This window comes from Rhinatrema bivittatum, chromosome 7, assembly GCF_901001135.1.
Source record: "Rhinatrema bivittatum chromosome 7, aRhiBiv1.1, whole genome shotgun sequence".
NCBI lineage: Eukaryota > Metazoa > Chordata > Amphibia > Gymnophiona > Rhinatrematidae > Rhinatrema > Rhinatrema bivittatum.
The window spans coordinates 127,374,828-127,396,977 of record NC_042621.1 but is presented as its reverse complement, the minus strand read 5'-3'; the positions used below and the strand labels follow the sequence as shown (position 1 = coordinate 127,396,977).

The 22,150-nt window shown below is 44.8% G+C and overlaps 1 protein-coding gene and 1 long non-coding RNA gene across 7 annotated transcripts in view; one reads left to right on the top strand and one right to left on the bottom strand.

Moving 5' to 3' along the window:
• Positions 1 to 6,283, bottom strand: part of PAX2 (paired box 2) — a 192,511-nt gene extending 186,228 nt beyond the window's left edge. For 2 of the 6 annotated variants that reach the window (XM_029609097.1, XM_029609103.1), the window contains exons 1-2: positions 6,072 to 6,283; positions 5,182 to 5,312 (exon numbers count right to left, since the gene is read on the bottom strand). The gene's annotated coding sequence lies outside the window, so the exon portion shown is untranslated. The other 4 variants (XM_029609098.1, XM_029609100.1, XM_029609101.1 and 1 more) reach the window with 4 other exon arrangements.
• On the top strand, positions 559 to 19,815 carry LOC115095444. The gene is made up of 3 exons (XR_003857773.1): positions 559 to 860; positions 1,618 to 1,678; positions 18,767 to 19,815. It is a non-coding gene; the product is annotated as an uncharacterized LOC115095444 (long non-coding RNA).
• The last annotated feature ends 2,335 nt before the right edge of the window (positions 19,816 to 22,150 follow it).

The window sequence follows — 22,150 nt, the reverse complement described above, 5'->3', positions numbered from 1 at the left end:
GGCCGCCTAGGATTCATTCAAAGGTCCGAGCGCGACACTGGGACAGGGGTGCAAGTGACATCTTGGCGTCGGTAACTTCTTTGCTTCGCTTACTTGTTTCATGCCACTTTTTGCATTTTACTCTAGATGGGAACTCGGGTGTTTGGCAGGAAACGCCCCTCCCCCCCCCGTAAGCAGAACTAAACCCCCCCCACACACACACACACTTCACTTTATTGTTAGAAATAGGGAACAGCTCGATTTAGTGGTAACCCCCCTCCCCCTTCGATTCCTTCCGACCCATGCGAAGAAAAAGGAGCAAACTTTTGAGTGACTTTAAATCAAGACTGTATTTTTCTTTTGCGTTGATCGTTCACTTTATTGTTTTATTTATTTATTTGTTTACTTATTTATTATTATTATTATTATTATTATTATTATTTTATACTTTTATTGCCCAGGAAGTGGTGGGACAGTCCGGGCAACGTGGAAAAGAAAACAAACAAGCTGCAAAAAAAAAAAAAAAAAACCCAAAACAAAACAAAACAGATCTTCAACCCATCCGGAAATCTTGGAAGCCTGAGGGCGTTTAAAAGAAGCTCCCTGCATTGTGTGTGTGCACCTTTTGCCGGGAAGAGGAAAACCGCGTCCAGACGGAGGAAGGAGGCCGTAGGAAGAGGTTTCCGGGCGTTCTGGAGCTTATTTACCATTTCTGTAGTGCGCGGAGCAGAAAGGCAACTCCGGTTCGTGGTGCGCGCTGCCCCCTCCCCCTTCGGAATCCATAGAATGCAACGTTCGAGCGCGTTTTATCTCCAGATCTAATGATTAACCCCCTCCAAACAGCAAAGGACCGAGGCTGACGGCTGATTAAAAGGGATTTGGTAAGAGAGTAACAGCGACTCATTCATCTTTAACATCAGCTGTTAATGGCCTGTGGGTAGTGGAACTGAGGGAAGAAACAACAGAGTGACGGGGACAGAAGAGAGCGACAGAGAGTGAGAGAGAGAGAGAGAGAGAGAGAGAAGAGTTAATTTTAAAGGGGCATTATGAGAAAATAAGGCAGAACAAATGGGAGAGGAAAAAAAAAAAGAAGAAGAAGCGGCTGATGATTCAAACCGCAGGAGCGCAAAGCGTGAGGGAAACCGGACTGAAACGTGGACATGGGTAGGGGGGGGGGGGCGAAGGGGGGGGAGGGATCTGAGAGAGTGAGAAGCCTGCTAGAGTTAGAGGGAAGGGGGGATAAAAAGAGAGAGAGAGAGAGAGAGAGAAGGTAGCAGCTGAATGGGATGAAAAGGAGTATCTGGGCTGAAGAAGTCAGCAGCCCGGGAGGAGGGAGGGCTCTGTGTGATCAGCAGCGCCTCATCCTCCCCGTCTCCCTGCAGCCTGTCTCTCTCTCTCTCTCTCTCTCGCCAGTCTTTGGGAGAAGCAGGTGGAGGAGCTGGAGAAGAGAAAGGGACACGGAGAGAACGAGGGGCTGCGTCTCCGCCCAGACAAGGAGGTTTGCACAAGCCTTTTTTTTTTTTTTTTTTGTATTCTTTTCTGCCTCGCTCAGTCTTTCCGTCCCTCCTTACTTTCCTTCTCTCCTTCACCCCCCCTCCCCTCCACACCTGGTATCCCCCTCTCTTTCTCCCCTCTCAGGTTCTCAAAGGTCACCAATCCATGAAGTTACCATCTCCTGATCTGTTGGACTCCCCTGGCTGTAAGTTCCAACTTCCAAGCTTCTAAATCTTCTGCAAATGCAAATGGTCTCTGGTGGACAGGCAAGAGAGCACCTTGCCGTCATCTCTACCAGAGCAATCACGTTGGTCAAATATCCCGTTCAAAATAAATACATGGGGCAGGTTTGGGTTTATTTATGCGGGTGTATTATTATTATTATTATTATTTTGTTTATTTATTTATTTATTTTTGTAAAGGAAGAAGCTAACTTTGTAATGTTTTGGAGACCCGACAAAACAAGACGTGAACTCATGAAAAAAATAGTGTATTCTGTGTATTCCTGTGCAATAGCAAGTGGTATATATTAAAAAAAACCAAAACGGGCTAGAGCAATGAATAGTCCAACATTTTGAGTTCTAATTAAATTAGTTCTGATGTGCAATGTGTGTGTGTGTGTGTGTGTGTGTGTGTGTGTTTGAAACGTGAGGGCTTGCAATTAAATTTCCCCGCTGATACCTATCGCCTGAAGACTTCTTTTTATTGGGGATCGCCGGAGGGAGGGCAAAGCCCAGCCGAAAGGAGCGGCGACGTGCCAATCAATCCCGCTCTTCAATACATCAATTAATAGATCGGATCGGGGGTGAGGGAAGCGCTCTAGGGCACCTTTCTCAGGAAACGGGGCGGGGGGAGGAAGGCACACGGCCGGGCTGTTAATTGGAATAAAATGCAACCTCCGTCTTTACTGTAAATCCGGGGGAAAACAAAATAATTCTAGGGATGGGGGAGGGGAGGGGGGGCCCAGAAAAGAGTCGCTCACGTCAGAACAGATCCCAACAGTTTCAGGATGGAGAACCTTTAAAATCCTCTTCAAACAACTTTTCTACCGCACGCAGTAAGGCAGAGGGAAAGAAGTGGAGAGAAGGGAGAGCGGGGGTGGAGGGAAGGAAGAAGAACTTGATTAGTGAAGCCCTTATAACTATAAATTAACCGTTTTAGAAACAACAACTTGGTAGGGGGAAATAGCAGGCTATTTTTTAAAGTCCAATTATTTGTTCAATTTAGATTAAAAAAAAAAAATGATGTCAACGAACATATTCTGAGATGCTCGGATAATTTACTTTGGGAAAAACCTTTCTTTCTTTCTAAGACATCTGGGGCCAAGATTCGTTGGGTTTCCTTGAATTCGGAAATGTAGATGAAAATAATAGCACAAGAATGATAGTAAACCAGGTTAGCGTTCAAATGAGGCCGGAAGCTGGCAGAGGCCTTCGTTGTGGTCGAGATGATTCGATTGCGTGTTTTGATTTTACTACATGAAACCTATTGTATACTTATTGAGAGAAAATATTTAAGATGGATTCCGTCTCGAATGGCTTGAACTGTTTGGTTTAGAAATGAAAAAGTTCCTTGTTTACATACCTGGTTAATCTCTAAGTACTATCAATTGCTAAAAGTATATTTACATTTATTTCCCAAATATATCTCTAGAAATCCAAGCAAAGTGGAAACTGGTGTGCAGATCGGTGGGTGGTGAGGTAGGGATGGTTGTGAGGCTGGGGTTTAACCCCCCCTCCTATCTGTGTACTACCGAAAGGTGGAGGAGGTGCAGGTGTGCGATGGGGGAGCAAGGAAAAAAAACAGGTAACCCTTTCCTCCCGCAAATCAGGTTAACTGAAGAAAAACAATCCCGGCACCGCAGAACTCGCTGGTGTGACGCATCCGGAGACGTGAAGGGCCGGGAATTAATCTGGTTTAGCTTGAATGTTTGAAATCGGAGTATTGCACAGAAAGCATAAACGAATCGAAGTTAGGCGAAGAGCTGGGCGATGTTTAAACATAGAAAATCAAACCCAAACTATCGTAGATCCTCTTGCACGGATGGGGAGAGCAAAAAAAAAAGCCCCCGGTTCGACGATTTTGTGTGTGTGTGTGTGTGTGTGGCGCTTTTGTTTCTGGACTTTTGCAGTGTGCAATCTGCTTTAGCTTGCTTTAGAAAAGGATTTAACCCCCCGAGACACATTAAAAAAAAAAAAAAGCCGATAGAGGTTAATAAGAGAGATATTTGAATGGCCATAGAATAGAGGTGCGTGTGCTCCCTGTGTTCTTGGGGGGTTGGTGTGTGGGGTCGGGGGCTGGGGAGGGCAGGTGTTTTCAGCATGAATAATTCGTTTTCATTTTTTTTGAAGTATAGCAAAGGATGATGGTAAACAGTTAAGATTAAAATCCAAAGGGTACCTGTGTGTTATCTTGCAGTCTGCAAACGTTGTAAGAGGAGGAGGAGAGGGCGAAAGAGAGAAGGGAGGAGAGAGAGAGGGGAAGTGAGAGGGAGAGGAGGGCTCCGTGAGTCCCATTAGCTCTGTCCTTGGGTTGCATATTTATACGGTCTAGGAGGTGAACAGATGGACTATCAATTTAATTCCATCTTCAACACCATCAGAGATTGATTTTCTACTCGCTTTTAATTTTGCCATAATTAATTAGATCATTACAACTGTTTTCTATTGATCTCCCTATTTAAACCTCAAATGCAAAGGGACTTCGCCAGTCTTCAAAAAGCACAGAGAAGGGAAAACGAAATGTGGTTTGCAAACTCTGGATTTATTACATTTTCAACACTGGTTATTGTATTCTGTGTATTAGGGAAAACAATTGTAAACGTTATGGATTAAGTGCGGTTTTACTTTGAATTTCAGTTTTCTATCTTTATAATCTCACTCCTGATTTAAAAATCAAAAGCCGGTTCTAGCCTAATGATATTTTATGTAATCAGAATCTAAAATCATTTCTGGCCCTCCAAAAAAAAAATCATTTTAATGTTTAAAAAGCCTCTCTCCTATTTTTTTTCATACAATTATCTGCAACAATTTAAAAAATCAGGAGTGTAGGAAGCAGAAGACCATTCAGTCTGACCTGCACATTGACTTCTTCCAAACATTTTAATTATAATTACAACAAAATTAACCACATGAAAAATTAAGAGTTTGGGCTTTTTGTATAATAAGGGTTGTTTGGGATAGATTTGGAAAAAGGGGGTGGAGGGGAGTGGTTTTGAGAGATTGGATGCAAGACTCAAGGGGAGAGTGGGTGTTGGGTTGCATTTGGGAATTTTTCAGGAACATCTACCAAAAGAGGATGAATCTCAACCGGACAGACTAGATGGGCCATTTTGACTCTGTGTCTGCCCTCATTTCCTATGTACACATTGCTAGCTTAAAAAAAGGACATGGGTAGCTTTCAAAAGTAAGTCAGCGCTCCTTGTTACTGTCTACAACATCTGCCAAATTCAAAATTAGCAAAGAAGAACCAAATCAGACAAAACAAAATTTAGCTTAGTGTTGGTTATAAAAAAAATAAAAAAAATAAAGTGTATAAATGCCTTGCTGCAAAGTGCAAACTCCGGGATCTGAAATCCCAGACTAGGAAGGGCAAATGCTAGTCCAAAATCAGGTTCTCCCAGCTCGGTTCAAGGCTCGGCAGATGAGGCCGTGGCGCTGACTCCGAAACCAGGAAGCCTTCCTCAAGACTGTGAAAGTTCCCACTTACTTTTGTAGTCCACACAACTCTCTGTACTCTAACGCCTGCTATGGAAATCGGTTCTCCTTTCTGTTTAAATCTGTTTTTATCGGTTCCTGGTCCATTCATAACAGCGAACCGTAGGTGACATTGTTTTCAACCTTTTGGAAAACAGGACAATGAATGATTAGCAAGGACATGGGCTGAGACTCGGGTAAAAGTTGTAACTTGTAGACAGGGTGAGTTGCCCACGTTATATCTTTTTTTTTTTTTTGGCAGGTGGACTGAATATTACTCTTTGTAAAATAATAATAATAATAATAATAATAATAATAATAATAATATCCACCTATTTTCCTGGAAAGGCTTGGGGGGGGGGGGGCGCATTGATTCGTCTCCTCCTCTTCCCCCTCCCCCTCCTCTGTAGCCCTCCGGGCTCGCCTCTCGGCCCAGTCCTCCTCTCTGCCACGGCCGGGGACGGGAAGGGGAGCTGCTTACCTGAGCGCCCTGCCCTGCCATCCATGCTCCTCGTACTGCCTAATGGTCCGTCGCCCTCCCCCGACTCGGCCCAGTAGATCCGACCGGCCTCCTGCTCTCTCCTCCCGGTTGGGTGTCTTGCTTTCCCCCCCCAGTTTGACTTTCAAGATCTAGGAGCAACCATCCAAAACTAAACGGTTTTAGATAACAACAAAAGCCACAGAAACCTTGCTCTACTGAGCCGGGACCTGATAAAAGGAGAGAGAGGGAGAGAGAAAAAATAAATAAATAACAATCAAAACAAATAAAGCGTTTCAAGTGTTATAAAAAAAAAAAAAACACCCAACCCCAGAATAAAAGGCGCCTGCTTAGAGGGAAGAGGGTTCAGGAGCTCGGAGGCGCTGGAGGCTGCCTGTGTGGCTGAATCTCGTCCCTGCACTTACCTGTAGTAGGTGAGATCTGGCCGCAGACAGAGATTCTTCATTTAGGGGCCGGGGAAGCCGTGTTTCAGATTTTGAGGAGGGATGGGGACAGAGCAGGCTCGGGACGCCGGGAGAACTTCCTGGAAGTTTCAAGGGAGGAAAGTTGAAAGGCAGAGCCTGGAGCTCGGTGCAGGAGGAGGCAGCCGATTGGCTGAAGCCAGTTTGGATTTGAACCTGCAAAAGAGTGAGAGAGAGAGAGAGAGAGAGAGAGAGAGAGAGAGACTCTCTCCACAAACGCAACACCTAATATCGTCGTGATTCTCCATTATCATTAACTGAGAAGGGACAACAACATCGCTTATATAATGACTAGACTGGAGAAGAGCTCACACATTGATTTTTGTCTTCTCTCTGCCCCCTTTCCCAGTCTGAAAGGGGAAAAAAAAACCCACCCCCCCTCTCCCCCCGAACCTGCAGACACGATCTTAAGAGGAAGCCCAAATAGCTGCATTGATTTACTGGCTCTGTAGTCTTTTTCCGGCTCAGGGATGGATTCCCAGGGAAAACAAAAAAAACCCCAAAAACTATTCTGCTATTGATTCTTCATTAAAATTACATTTATGCATTTGCTAGATTGGTTTAAAAAGCGCGCTCTCTCTCTCGCCTTCTGTTTCTAATTTTTTTTTCTTTCTGTTCGTTTCTTGAGAGTCAAAGCTGCTGGGCAAACAGTACTTAAAGGTTGAAATTTGTCAGAAATGAATATGCATTTATCCGTGTCTTTTGCTCGTTTAGAAAAGTGTTAAAAATAAGAAAACCTATAAAGAACTGGCTCATTTTCAGTAGATTTAGAAGAAAATCGAATTAATAAGTTCAACAACCGAGAAAAAGTAAAACACCATCATATTATTTCAGTTGATATATCTGTTCCGTTTAGTGGGGGAAAGATATCACAAGTGTGCAAACAAAAGCCTGCAGGAATACAACTGCATAAAAAAAAAACCCATCACAGAAAACACAAATTTTGTATAATTGAAACCCGAATGACAAAGTCTTTATCCGAAATACTCCCCTGCAAAGTAAACAAAGGACAAAATCTAGTCAAATAAAACAAGATTTACATAACAATGGCGATAATTAAGAGCGTTTATTTAAGGACAGATGTAATATTTAGATAGCAGAAATCATAGAAAATAATGGAGACAAAGCAGCAAAACGTTAGACTTGTGTGTGTGTGGGAGAAAGCTTGAATGGAAGAAAGCTGAATCTCGCAGAAAAAAAAAAAAAAAGAAAGAGAGAGCAGAGAAGCAGGAATGTCTCCCTGATGTGTTTATCCCCTAATCAGTTCATTAGTTATAAACAACATGACATTAGAAGTTAGGAGGCAGTTGATATTAATTTTTATTTAACTAGTTGATGTTTAATCCGTCACGCCAGGCTGCATAGCAGCGAGAAAGATCTTCCTGACAAAAAACCAGTTAGAACTTCATAAGCTGCAATCATTGTCCAGGTTTAGGAACAAGCAAACAAGGGGCTTGGGGAGGGGGCAGAGATGGAGAGAGAGAGAAAAGGGTAGAACACGGATAGGGGAGGGGGCCAGAAAGAAGAAAGACAGAAGGTGAAAGGAAGACGAGAGAAAAAGACAGGACGGAAAGAGAGAAGGAGAAAGAGAGAGAGGATGAGGGGACAGAAGGGGGAGGGGAAGAGCGTAGCAGGGGGGAAGACTCGGAGGAGGAGGGTGGGGGGGGGGGGAACAGAGGGAGAGACACAGAGCAGGAGGGAGAGTCTTTCTGCTGAGAGCAGGAGCTGGAAGACCAAGGCTGTGCAGCCCCCTCGGATTACCGCAGAGGGGACTTGATGGAGGGGGGCAGGGGATAAGGGCATGGAACTGGAACTGCCCCTAGTTAAATGCAAGGGGGGCTTGATTTCGCAGTGCAATTCGTATCTCTTTAATTCCTGTGTGGAGAAAGGAGGCGGGGGAGGGCCGGCCTAAGCTGCGCTGCGGGGGTGGGCACTGGCGAGACAGGTGCAATCCACGGGGCGACCTGCGGTAATACCTGGGCGTGGGCGCCCAGAGCGGCCGCCTCGCCTCTTGCACTATCTTTGCTCTCCCTTCCACCTACCTATGATTGATAAGCGCACTGACAACCAGAGGTACAATGGTGAAAGCGATTGGGGTGGGGTTTTTTTGTTTTTTTTTTAAACAGTTGTAAAGCCTATTATTGGTGTAAGGTAAATTGTTTTCTATTTTCGTATTGAACGCATACTTTACACACATTGCATATTCATTGTATAAGTATTTATGTATATCCGTTTCAAGCTTCTCCTTTAGTAAGTAGTACTGGATAATATTTTATCCCCCACCCAAAAACAAAACAAAACAGTAGGATATATATATAAACAGTAATATGAAAGATTATATATTATTATATATGTATATATATGTATATATATGTATGGCTTCGTATTTATATTCATTCAGACATGTATATACGTACATACATATATATATATATCTTACCTTATACATTATGTTTACATTTATCTACTTATCTTGCACTTTATAAAGGAAATACTTTAAATTCCGAAGAAAATTGCCTGCCTGCCAACGGTTAATGGTTAACTTAAGAAAGAAAACTTCCCAGGGGAAAAGTAAAACAAAAAGGAACTGCTGCGGACTCATTTTCAAAGTCTTCGCTTTACCGTTCGCCTTGCAGAGCCTCGCACGCCCTCCCTCCTGTCCCGAGCACTGGAAGCACTGCACGCCCTCCCTCCAGTCCTCCCTCCTGTCCCAAGCACTGAAAGCACTGCAAGCCCTCCCTCCAGTCCTCCCTCCTGTCCCGAGCGCTGGAAGCACTGCAAGCCCTCCCTCCAGTCCTCCTTCCTGTCCCCAGCGCTGGAAGTACTGCAAGCCCTCCCTCCAGTCCTCCCTCCTGTCCCGAGCGCTGGAAGCACTGCAGGCCCTCCCTCCAGTCCTCCCTCCTGTTCCGAGCGCTGGAAGCACTGCACGTCCTCCCTCCAGTCCTCCCTCCTGTCCAGAGCGCTGGAAGCACTGCAAGCCCTCCCTCCAGTCCTCCCTCCTTTCCCGAGCGCTGGAAGCACTGCAAGCCCTCCCTCCAGTCCTCCCTCCTGTCCCGAGCGCTGGAAGCACTGCAAGCCCTTCCTCCAGTCCTCCCTCCTGTCCCCAGCGCTGGAAGCACTGCACACCCTCCCCCTGGTCCCCTGGAAGCACTCACTGTACGCCTGCCATCCCTCCCGTCCTGAGCGCTAGCAGGAGGTCCCCCTGCCTCACTAAACCAGACTTCAGGCTTCCTCAGTTGGCTTCAGAGATTTGATGCAACCGAGCAGCCCCTTCTCGCCTGATTCCCTTCTTTCCAGGAAACAAATCTCAGCTACAGCATATATAAGAAGAAAACATTCAGGGAAATAATCTGTGTTGAGTTATAAATATTTCTGCTCTGTATAAGAAGTCTCGGAAACGACTGAAGTGGTCTTCTTATACAGCTGCTCACTAATAATAATAACAAACCTCTTCTTTATAGAGGAAACTCCAAGAGCTCTGTCCTAGAGTTTGAGAATTAATGCCAGAGAAGTGCAAAGGTTATGTATATGTACGTGTATGTATAGAGAGAGAGAGTACTGTATCAGAAACCGAAGCAGGTTCGGATGAGATTTGTCTAAAACTGGGACCGGAAGAGGGATTTAGGAGGGTGAACGAAGAGGCCTTCGGAGATCAGTTTAGGGAACCGGGACGGCTGAAGTTAGAGCAATATTTCCGAACTGGATCTGGAAGTCAGGCCAGGACAGAGAGTCAGGGTCGGCGTTCGAACTGCTCAGGGGGCCGGGGGCTTCTGCTCTGGCAGCAGTGGTGGAGGGGGAGGGAGGGAGGGGGGACTGCCCTCGGCTTTCTCTGTGGAGAAGAGGCCTGCCTGCTCCCGGGATCACAGGGCACGTGGCTGGCTGCTCCCCGGTCAAGGCTGGGGCTGCAGATCAGGTCCTCGGATGCCAGTTACAGAAGAGATGGCATAATGGCTTCCGAGTGGTAGGAATTAAATGCGCGAATGTAATGGGAGGTCTGCTGGATGTCGGGACTGACTTTCCAGTGTCTACGTTTAAAAAGGATTAACGCAAGGGTTTCGACTTGAGGGCAGGCGGCTGGTAGAGTGCACTTTCTGAAGCTTGGATGCCGAAAATCAGGGGGTTTCTCTCTGCGGCCCCAGAAAACGATTAACCGAGATGATTCTCCCGGTCACAAATCAGGTTCCTTCCCCGCCAAAAGGGAATGTTGACAAACTTTCACCTTTCTAGAAGCGCAAAGCGTTCAACCTTCGAAAATCCGCCTTCTGCTCCCGAAGTATTTCGGTTCAGCTGCAGTCAGACGGCAAAGGGGGCTGCATCGCACCCTTACTGAATCAAGGTGCTGCTGCTGCTGCTGTGGGGGATGGGACCCTCAGGCAGGCTGTTTGCATCTAAGCTTTGTTTCTGCTGCTGTTGATGAACCGGGAGGAGTATGAAACGTTGTGCTAGGTTTGGGCAGAGCAGTGTCCTGCAGAAGGGCGCACAGAGCTGGTCACCGATGCACCGAGTTCCTCTCATGAGAGGGCATCGCTTGCAGCTTGTTTGTTCAGCCTTTTTTGGTACTCAGAGCAGAGCAATGTGGATCTCCTCTGCCTAGCACGGGGGAATATCAGCGAGGCTGGGACCCTTTAGCCAAGTGGGGGCAGTGCCGGGCGATGTAAGAACTTCCTACACACCTAGTACTATCCCGAGAGTTAGAAACAGAGAAATGAGAGCAGAAAAGGACCAAATGGTCCATTCAGTTTGCCCAGCAAGCCTATGGCAGTATCTGCTGCGCTGTGCAGGTTACACCCCCCCCCCCCCCATGCTTATCAGTTTCCCAGATCGTAAAGGTCAGGGCCCTCGGCTACTCTTTGAATCCAGTTCCCCGTCATGCCTTGCCGTTGAAGCAGATTTGCGGTTCAGTTTTTTTTCCTGGTCTGTGAAATGAACAAATACCTGATTTCCTGAAGGGAGGATTGCAATTGCTCTTCCTCAGCATCACTTATTGTCTTATGAAAGCTTGCAGGAGCACGGGTGTGTCCAGTCAGGAAGTGCGGGGCAGTCACCCTGTTACTCCGCTTGGCTGTAACTCTCAGCACTCCTAGCACCACCACATGATTGATTATATTCATAAACAAATACACAAAAAATGTCCAGTTTTCCAGGCCAAACTCGTTGCAGTAGTATCCAGAGAGGAAGCTCGTGGTGGCTATGCAATGGAGAAAAGCAGGCAGAATTGGTATTTTGGTTTATTTACCTTCTTTGACCTCCCGCTCTTACCTGAATTTCTCAAAGTTCAGAAAAGTCTAAGTGACTCCTGTGCGTGAGTCTGTGGGTGTGTCTGTGAGTGTGTGGGTGTGCGTGTGGGGGTGATGGGTGATGGGTGTGTGTGTGGGGGGGTGTCTGTGGATTGTGGGTGTGTGTGTGGGGGGGATTGTGGGTGTGTGTGTGTGGGGGGGGGGTGTGGGATTGGGTGTGTGAGTATGTATTTGTGAGTGTGTGTCTGTGAGTGTGTGGGGGTGATGGGTGTGGGTGTGTGTGTCTGTGGATTGTGGGTGTGTGAGTCTGTGGGTGGGTGTGTGGTTGGGTGTGGGTGTGCTTGTGTGTGTGTGGGGGGGTGCGGGATTGGGTGTGTGAGTGTGTGTCTGTGAGTGTGTGGGTGTGCATTTGGGTGTGATGGGTGATGGGTGTGGGGGTGTGTGTCTGTGGATTGTGGGTGTGTGAGTCTGTGGGTGTGTGTGGGGGTGTGTGGGTGTGCGCGTGTATGTGGAGGTGTGCGGGATTGGGTGTGCGAGTGTGTGTCTGTGAGTGTGTGGGTGGGGGTGATGGGTGTGGGGGTGTGTGTCTGTGGATTGTGGGTGTGTGAGTCTGTGGGTGTGTGTGGGGGTGTGTGGATGTGCGCGTGTATGTGGGGGTGTGCGGGATTGGGTGTGCGAGTGTGTGTCTGTGAGTGTGTGAGTGTGCATTTGGGTGTGATGGGTGATGGGTGTGGGGGTGTGTGTCTGTGGATTGTGGGTGTGTGAGTCTGTGGGTGTGTGTGGGGGTTTGTGGGTGTGCGCGTGTATGTGGGGGTGTGCGGGATTGGGTGTGCGAGTGTGTGTCTGTGAGTGTGTGGGTGTGCATTTGGGTGTGATGGGTGATGGGTGTGGGGGTGTGTGTCTGTGGATTGTGGGTGTGTGAGTCTGTGGGTGTGTGTGGGGGTGTGTGGGTGTGTGCGTGTATGTGGAGGTGTGCGGGATTGGGTGTGCGAGTGTGTGTCTGTGAGTGTGTGAGTGTGCATTTGGGTGTGATGGGTGATGGGTGTGGGGGTGTGTGTCTGTGGATTGTGGGTGTGTGAGTCTGTGGGTGTGTGTGGGGGTTTGTGGGTGTGCGCGTGTATGTGGGGGTGTGCGGGATTGGGTGTGCGAGTGTGTGTCTGTGAGTGTGTGGGTGGGGGTGATGGGTGATGGGTGTGGGTTTGTGGATTGTGGGTGTGTGAGTCTGTGGGTGTGTGTGGGGGGTGTGTGGATGTGCGCGTGTATGTGGGGGTGTGCGGGATTGGGTGTGCGAGTGTGTGTCTGTGAGTGTGTGAGTGTGCATTTGGGTGTGATGGGTGATGGGTGTGGGGGTGTGTGTCTGTGGATTGTGGGTGTGTGAGTCTGTGGGTGTGTGTGGGGTTTGTGGGGGTGTGCGGGATTGGGTGTGCGAGTGTGTGTCTGTGAGTGTGTGGGTGGGGGTGATGGGTGATGGGTGTGGGGGTGTGGGTCTGTGGATTGTGGGTGTGTGAGTCTGTGGGTGTGTGTGTGTGTGTGGGTGTGCACGTGTATGTGGGGGGGTGCGGGATTGGGTGTGCGAGTGTGTGTCTGTAAGTGTGTGGGTGGGGGTGATGGGTGTGGGGGTGTGGGTCTGTGGATTGTGGGTGTGTGAGTCTGTGGGTGTGTGTGTGTGTGTGGAACTTTAGACATTTCTTCCGAAATTGACATTTAAATTGCTGAGAATGTTAAGACCTTCGTTAAGAAGTTAGATCCCTTTATGGGGGAAAGAATGAACAAGAAAGAAAGAAAGAAAAGGAATTGTTCGGCCAGGGTGGCAGAAGAAGGGAACGGTGTCTGTCAATAAGAATGAGAGGTGAGGGTGATGGGCGCGCATGAGGCTCGGGCTAAAGAAAATTTGGAAGGTGTCAGAGGTGCAGGTTGTCACCCAGCTTTGCAAACCCGAGTTGTGCATAGCACAGATGACGCTGTTATTATTATTACTCCGCGGTGGCAAACCTACCCCATGCTTCGCCTCTGGAGCACGAGAGACCCCCGCACGGGCGGGGGTGGTGGGGGTGCTCCCCTTTAGTTCCTGCTCTGTACTGGCAACAGGACAACCCTGGGTCTGCTTTCCTTCCTGGAAAGATCTGGATAGTTTTGTCTCCTGAGCTTCACTGCTGTGCCGCCTGTTTCCATCTAACCCTCCCCATACCCGTCCCTGGGGCTCCGGCCTGCCACTTTCTACAGTTCAAATTCTCCAGGCTCCCAAAGATTACATTTATTAAAACCCCCAGCCCCCGCTGCTCGGAAGGGGAGTCCCGGCGGGCTGACTCGGGGAAACCGATTCTTAGGTTTAAGCAAGGAGGGGAAAATATCGCATTGCATTTTTTTGTCTGTTTCAGTGACAAAAAAACCCCCAGATTTTAGGAACCTCGGCAGCATCCTCACTGAATCCGTCCGTAGGAGCCTGGGGCCAAATAAAGAAATCCCCCAAACTTTAGCATAAGTGAATGATACTCGTATTGCAAAAAAAATAAAAAATCCGAGAGCTTCGCAGGAAGCCACCAGCCCCATAGCTGGAGATTGCTCCAAAGACAGGCTCGATCATGTCCTCGGATAAGTTTATTTAGCCGCCTAACTCTCTCTCTCGGGAGATAATCCTAAAAAAAAAACCAAACAAACCCAAACCCATGGGTCTGACGTATCAGGAGTTACAAACCTGCCGAACCCCAGCCCTAGTGCAGCCTTCTCAGCCTGGAAAAATCACCCCCCCCCCCCCCCCCCCCGCAGAAGAAGCGACCCTCGGTCCAGCAGGTCCCGGCCGGGATGGGAGCGCTCAGCCCGCAGCGCCGTCCCTCTGACCGGGCCAGGTTAGGATGCACAGCGGGCCGCCCCTGCCAGGAGCCAGGGGCAGGGGGGCAAACTGAAACTTATTGCGGAGTTGCAGGCGACTTTGGAGGGGAAGGATCGGAGCATACATATAACATATAGTTATAACCTGCGCGAACGAACTTAAAATACATCAGATCTTTTTTTTTTTTAACGCTGGTAAGATGTTGTGAATTCGAGGTCTCGTTCTCTTCACTCTTAGCCTTTGCTTCATTGCCGTTTTTTTTTTTTATAGGCGGTGGAGTTCGTGTGCACTTTTAGTAAATGAATTTACGTCCCGGGCAAAGTCCCTGCTTTTTTGTTTTTTGTTTTTTTTTGTTTTGGGCACTCACCCTGTTTTCTTTAACAAATCTTTCTTGAAGGACTATTAAAGTTACTTTGACATTTAAGAAAAAGTTCGCAGCCCATCTTAAACTGAGCACGAGTCCTCTGATCTCTATCTACATTTTTTTCAAATCGTGCCCCATGACAAACGCAGGCTTTTCAGACCAATTTTGAAAGCCGTAGTACTAATTAACGTTTTGTCTGATGGAAAACGAAGCCCAATTCTGTAATTGCGTGACTTATGGCTGCCAGCCCAGCAGGAAATATTTCTGCTCTTTTTTTTTTTTTTTATCAGTCCACTTGTGCTTATCTCATGGTATTTCTTTAGGCGGTGGTTAGTTTGCAGGTTTACCCGCTGGACATCTATCTCTAGCTATGTGTGCTAAGAGCGTTATTGCAGCCTGTCCGTCCAGCCAGGGTCATCCTCCCGTTGAACTGCGAAATGTCCCTTCTTTAGCGGGGATGCAAGTCTTTTCACAAGCTAGGATGATTACAATGTCTGTGGCCCTGCTCTGCCCAAGAAATATCGAACACTTCAAAGACGGCAATATTTTTCAACCAACAAAAAGTTTTGGTAGCCGGATGTTGTTTGCCTGTTAGGATTTTGGGGGCCCTCAACTGGTCCCCTCTGAAGCTCTGCCGCAGAAACTGGAAAAGCGGCTGAATTAAACTGATAAAAAATACATGGCGCGCAATCAGACAAGAAGGGATTTCTGTGGCACTGCTGCAGAAAGCTCAGGGAAGCCCCAAAGCTGGTGTGCAATAAGATCTATGAAACAAAAATTGTCTTCAGATATAAAGAGAAGATTGCAATTTCTTCGGTTTATCCGGGAATTAAAGATCCTTCCCCCCCCCCCCTTTTATGGAGTTTATTAATGAAATGCTTCTTGGATTTCTCCCTCTGTCCTTCCTATTGACTTGATTTGAATGTAGACTGCCAGTAAACCTTCAAAACACAATCAGCACGGGTTTTATTTGCGTGAGAATATTTTTGGACACACTTTGTGAGACCCAATTCTTTCATCTGTCCCCGAATGTTGAGATACAGCCAAGAAACTCCTAGCGGTGCTGCCTTCCCCTCCCCCTTTCAGCACTGTGTCTGTACTTGCTGGTGTGCCCCAGTCTCACCAGTTGATTTAGGGAAAGTTCCAGTATAACTCCTGGGATGGCTACGGGGCAGGAACGGTTAATTCTGAGCATCTTATCTCATTACTCTCTTTAACGCTTAAAGGAATAAAAAATTAGTCACACAGCGCACGTTTTGACCACTTCATAAAATATGGAGATTTGCGAGAAGACGTGCAATGTGCCCTGAAGTCAACGATTACAGATAGCTGACTAATTTTTTTTCTTCTTCTCTTCTTCTCTGTTTGGAGTTTAAATGCCCCGAGCTCTCCGGGTTCAAGCAGAATCCTTTAATAGCTAATGAACTGGCCCAGAATCCCCTTCTGAAAAGAAATGGCGAAAAAGAAAACTGTGTCATCCAGTTAATCAATAGAAAATGTACTTTGGGGATTATAATTTGTTCTCCTCTTTTCTAAGCCATGCATATTAACCGCGAGTGACAGAATTCAATAATGTTCAGCGAGAGAAGCACCAGGGTCTCTTCTCTTGCGTCCTCACCTTGCTCTTTAGCAAAAAAAAAAACAAAAAAACAAGAACAGGGAAGTCATGGAATATTTAGAATTTAAAGGCTAAAAAAGAAAGACACCAGGAGAAACAAATAAGATAAAAGGCTACAACTTTTAGCCTTTTTTTTTTTTTGCCCAGGGAAAAGTTGCCAAAGCTGCTGGGAAGAAAAAAACGTGAACTTTTGCCAGGAGTGGTTGGCATGGGATTTGGTTGTTATGGGATTTATCTACTGGAAGTAGCGGGAGCAGTGCAAACATCAACAGTGGTTTTTTTTTTGGTTTTTTTTTTTTTTTTAGAACCGAGAGGTATTTTATGTAAAAATAAGTGAAAAAGGGTGCATATCCCCTCTTCTTCCGTAACAGGGAAGGCTTTCTTCCAGGTCGATGGTTACTTACTGACACGGTGAAGAAGTTTGAGAGGGCCAGGGTTGGCCCGGGAACCCAGCACTTTGCCTGGCATCAGCCCTGCTGGGACTGGGATTACAATTCCCTGATTAATGGAGCAGTTTTGGCGAAACAGAGGCAAGGCACAGAGCAAGGCCATTTTTTTTTTTTAATGGTTCAAACCAAAAGGGAACCCGAAGACGAAAAGACTTTTGAAAAAAGGGGGGACATTAGAGCCAAGAAAAAGAAGGCAGGGGGAAAAGAAATTAACCGTGACGCAAATCCTATTAGAAATAAACCAGAGAAGAAAATCTACATTTATAAGGGAAAAACAAAAAGAGAAATTGCAGATTATTTTCCGGCCCGCTGGAAGAAGAATCATAAAGTCTTTTCTTTATAAACCTTACTATTGAGAAAAGAAAACCTAGATGCAGCTTTTGCAAAGCTCAGCTGCCCTATAACTTTTCATCAAGTGCAGCCAATGCTCTGTTTAATCCGTCTATTTAAATTGGAAACGTTTAAATTGACATAACTCTGTCCAAGATGGGTCTGGTTTATACTTCCTGCATTTTTTAAAAGTGATTCCTATGATTTTTTTTCAATATTCTTTTTACATTTTCTTTTTATGTTTCTTTTTACCTTTACGTCTTTCATATTTGACTAAATTCATTCAAGTCCGTTTTGCCTGGCAGCTGCCCTGTAATTGCTTAGAATACAGCTTATTCCCTGACCTTGTGTCCCCTAATCCTCCTCAAGACCCTTTAGCAGATCTCAAACATTTTAAATCCTATATTCTAGGTAAAATGTCAGAACAATTTTAAAGGGGGGAAAAAATGTCAAACTGGAGTGTCTTACGGATCAATGTATTTTAAGTCCTTATGGAATATTCGAGCACTTTCTCAGATAATCCTTAATAAATAATAGTAATAACGAATATGATGAGAAGGGAACCAATGATAATACACAATTTGTGGAAAATAAAGCATATTTACATGCCGATAGCATTAGGTACAGGTCAATAAAATATAAATAAAAATGTAATCTTTTCCTGCAATGTTTTTGCCCTGTAAATAACTCATTTTCAAACCTTAAAGGATACATTTAAATAATAATATGAATAATTTATAGTTCAAATATTTTCAGAGCAACTAAGGGCCATAACCAGAGCGTCATGAGTCTAAGCTTATACATTTGATTTTTAGGACATGGTTTTGATCTGATTTGTAGTGAGTTTGCTGCCCTCGTTTCAATGGGCTTTCTTCTTTTGCAATCTTTGGACTGGCTTCGCAGGAAGCACTAATTAGCTTGTACTGCCAGGTCATTGATTTCATGTTACCAGAGTTAAAAAATCAGTTTGACATGAAATATTAGCGCAGAAAATGCCACTTTAGCTCGTTAAGCATGTAAAAGAGTGCAGCTCAGTGCAGGATCTCCTGGTCCAGAACCAGATTCACTGGGCAAACAGCCTAAAAACTCGTCTACAAACTCCCGGGAGAAGTGTGTGGGGGGGAACTGGACAGATCAGGGCAATACTTAAAGACCGAAAGATCAAATGTAAACAATACAGACTTAAATGTGTGTGTGAGAGAGAATGCATGTATATACACACAGAGATCACACAGAGAGCATCTTTACATCAGTATCTTCCTGGCGTTCCCGTGTTAGTATAATTAAGATCATCAATCAGTTTTTCCACCATATATGTATGTAATAGTTTTGGTTAGATGTTAAATGTATGTGCAAGAATCTTCCTCTCCACCCCCCCATCATTTTGCTATCCAGGTACTTAATCCATGTTTAGCATATCTTAATCGCTCAGCTGGAGATATTTTCTTCTTACCTATTGGATGCAAAAGTTACTTCTCCAAAGCTTTGGGGATCATTTTCACAGTAGTTTTCAAACAAGAGGAAACATGGTATAAAATTATTATCATCATTATTAGTAGTATTATTTTGGGCTAGTTGCAATTCGTTTAATTAAAAACGTGCCTGAAACCAAAGCCATTTCCGGCCCTAACGTTTAATAATAGAATTAATAATCAGACGCATCGTTTCACGCTGGGATTTACTTTCGAGACCACGCTAGCTTTATTAATAATAACAATAAAAAAAATGTCCCGCTAACCCTCTTTTTAAAATTAATAACTCTGTAATTATCATAATTTTATGTGCCTTTTTTTTTTTTTTTTTTTATAAGAAAAGGTTAATGTTGCCACAGTTTGAAGATGGGAAGGATGCGGTGAAGCGAGATACTGCTGTTGAAACTGACACCTTCCTGCTTTATTAGAAGACATTATCAGGATCAGACATCTGCAGGTAGAGAATTAAAATTAAAATCGCTTTCAACAATTCAATACACTTTTTATCAGCCATCTATCTGAAAATCATGAACATTCATCATCGAAGCCAGTCTCCCTGAAAACAAGAACCCATTCAAATTTTATACAAATTATCATATTTATCATAGTCTGAAACTCAGGAGTAACATCTCCACAAAATGTCTACCGACTCCCCGGGGAGCGGGAATTCACTCAGACTTGCTCTAACAGCTTCCAGTCATTCTTCCTTCTCTCTTTCTGGCCCTTTCACACTCCCTGCTTTCTGCATCTCCTGTAGGAAAGGAGGAGGGGACTGAGGAAAGAGAGAGAGAGAGAATATTAAAAAAAAAAAATGTTACCGTGCTGAAATAAGCAGTTTTATATTACCACAGGGATCTTTTTTTTTTTTTTTTTTTATTTCTTGGAAGTAGTCGATGGGAGAATTATTTAAAACCATCTAGAATAATTATTTCTCTCTCTATATATTTTTTTTCACTTTTTCAAATGTGGCTTTGATTCTAACTAACTTGTCTATCATTTTGCATCAAAAATACAGCCTCCTGTATTTTTCTACATTCCTGCAGTGCATTATATATTTTTTCATGTAGGTATGGCCTTTCCCAGGTATTATTATGCCTACCTCCCAAAACGCTGGAAGGCTGCATGCATATCCTTTCTATCTCAGCAGCCACAATCATGCTTAATGGTCCTTCTAAACAGAGGATCTGCGACTCCTTGCCGGAGTCGGAAACAGGAAGGAACTGGAAGTTCCATTCTAAATAATAAGCCGGCAGTTCAGCTATAGCTCTGCCAATTCGGAGGGCTTGGTCAACTATCTTGGAAGGTATATGCATAATATGCAATTTTATGCAAAATTAAATTTCAATTTACCTTACATTTAATTTAAGTTCAACATGCCATTGGCCTAATTTTAATTAAATTACGAAAATATTTAAGGATTTATTGTTATTGTTCAATGTTCTTTGCATATATGTTATTGTTCAATGTTCTTTGTAAAAAAAACCCTGATCTGACTTCCCAGACCAGGGCTATCTTTTCGTTCCATGTAAACCGGACTGATTTGTATTGTATACAGGAATTCCGGTATATAAAAATTAAAAATAAATAAATAAATAAATATATGTACACTGAAGCTCCTAAGAGGATGCAGGCATACTTTTATAGATTGATGTGATTTCTTTCTTTTATTACTTGGCTGTATTACCTAGCTTTTTGAATAAGAAATTCACCCAAAGGGATTTAAGCAACTTGGAACAGCAGCATACAGAGGTCATTTGCAATTTCACAATAAAATATATGTATATATGTTGCGGCCTTATACACAAGAATACTGGCTTTATAAATCATTTGACTGTATAGAGATCGTGGGAGTTCATTTATTAAAGAGTTGGGCCAGGTTTGCTCTGGTGCAAAATTGCACCACGTTTATCAATGAAAACATCACATTATTTTCAATGCATAAAAACTGCTGCAAAACTTTAATAATGGAACCTCACTGAATTCTGCCCTTTATCTGTGATTTAGTAGGTGCAACTCTACAGCGAAAGATAGTTGGAGTCATTTCTAAAGTGTTAGCTCCAGCATTAATATTGTTATGGTAGTTACAAAGAAGCCCAAAGCGCTTAGCGCTGAAAATAGCGCGGGATTATTTCAACTGAGTCTAATAGCACTACTTTGTTCCATGCCCCTTCATTTTAATTTGGAAATTCTGGCGATATGAAAATGAACTGCAAGGGGAAGGCGACGTATCTTTCTGTGTAATTCAATGACATCTAGAAGACATTTGCTCCTATGCCTGGAGATTTTTGCGCGTTAGTGTTTGCCACAATTTTCTTTTTTTAAAGTTCCCTAACTTTGACATTTATTTTTCAAAGTTTGAGAGCTGTCTTACAAAACCTGCCACCTTGAGCTAGTGTTTTAGGCTTTCGACAGGTCCGTCCTTGGGAATAGACGGCGTCGGTTCCCCAGCAATTTCGGCCTCAGATTCGGTGCTTTTTAAAAAGATGGACTAAATACCTCTGGGGGTAGGAGGGCAATTTAGCCAAGCACTAGGCTGCATAACTGTTTGTTTGATTTTTGTAAATTAAACCCATTTTCTTGCTGCTGTACAGGCCAGCTGTAGCGCTTAGGAGCGCAGACTGGCTCCAAGATGTGTGCTCCCAGAGAAAAGCCGATATATGGGATCTGGTTAAATCCAATTACAATTGATGCTCATTATTTTGCGTAGTTTTAATTGGCTTTGCATGGAAATGAATAAACAGTGCGTGCACCTGCAGGTAACTCTATGTTACACCTGTAATGACTAATGATATTAAACCACTCATGGCCAATTGGTCAGTATAAAGGCACTAAAATTGCATTCCCACTACCCAGTTTAAGAATACAAACTTTTCAGCTTGTGATGCAAGCCAGATAGGCAAATGGTGATAATGATATAGCATAAAGTGACTGAGTATGACTAATGTGTCTTCAGTCAGTCCACGCTTAATGTACAGAAAGGCACACCCGTATGGCTTTTCGTAGCCTGGCTCTAAAGCCCTGCTTGAAATCTGAAAACGAATAAACCAGCACCCGCCATAACTGCACAGGGAAGAAGCTGCTGCATTCGGGATGGCATCGGTCTTTGAAGGCCTGAAAAAAAAAAAAAAGGGGACCGAGCGATGATGTCACCGCACGTCTGCTGCTTCCCCGCAGTATAACCGAGCACTAAGTGGCCTTTGCAGTGCACTTATCTCGGTAGGTTTATTGGCTGCTGCATGTGCCAGGCCAGCCCTGTCATTCTTTCAAGCAGTAGGTCAGATGGCAGAGTCCTGGAATATTTTTAGAGGCGTGAAATTGCTGTATGGCACGGACAGCACTGCTAAAAAGCAAGGGAGAAACAGGAAACGGCAGCCGAGCTGCTCTGGTTTTTGTACATCTGCATTTTTCATCTGCAGTGCTGGGGACAGGAGCTGGGTGCACTTCTGTGGGGAGGGAAGAGGGAGTTAGTTAGTTACTCCTGAATGGAAATGCAAGAGAGCGTTTGTATAAGCGGCGCGCGCAAAGATATCCAGACATAACAGAGCGCCTTGGGCCCATCTGACACCTATCTCAGGCCTTTGGGTTATAAAAAAAAAAAAATAATAAAAATGTTCTAGTGAATTTTGTGGTCATAAAAGATGCCAAACTGGCTACACGAGAAACCAAGGTTGTGTCTGTCCAGCACGGGGCCGTTTTCCTCCCTCACTGTCCCATGAAAGAAC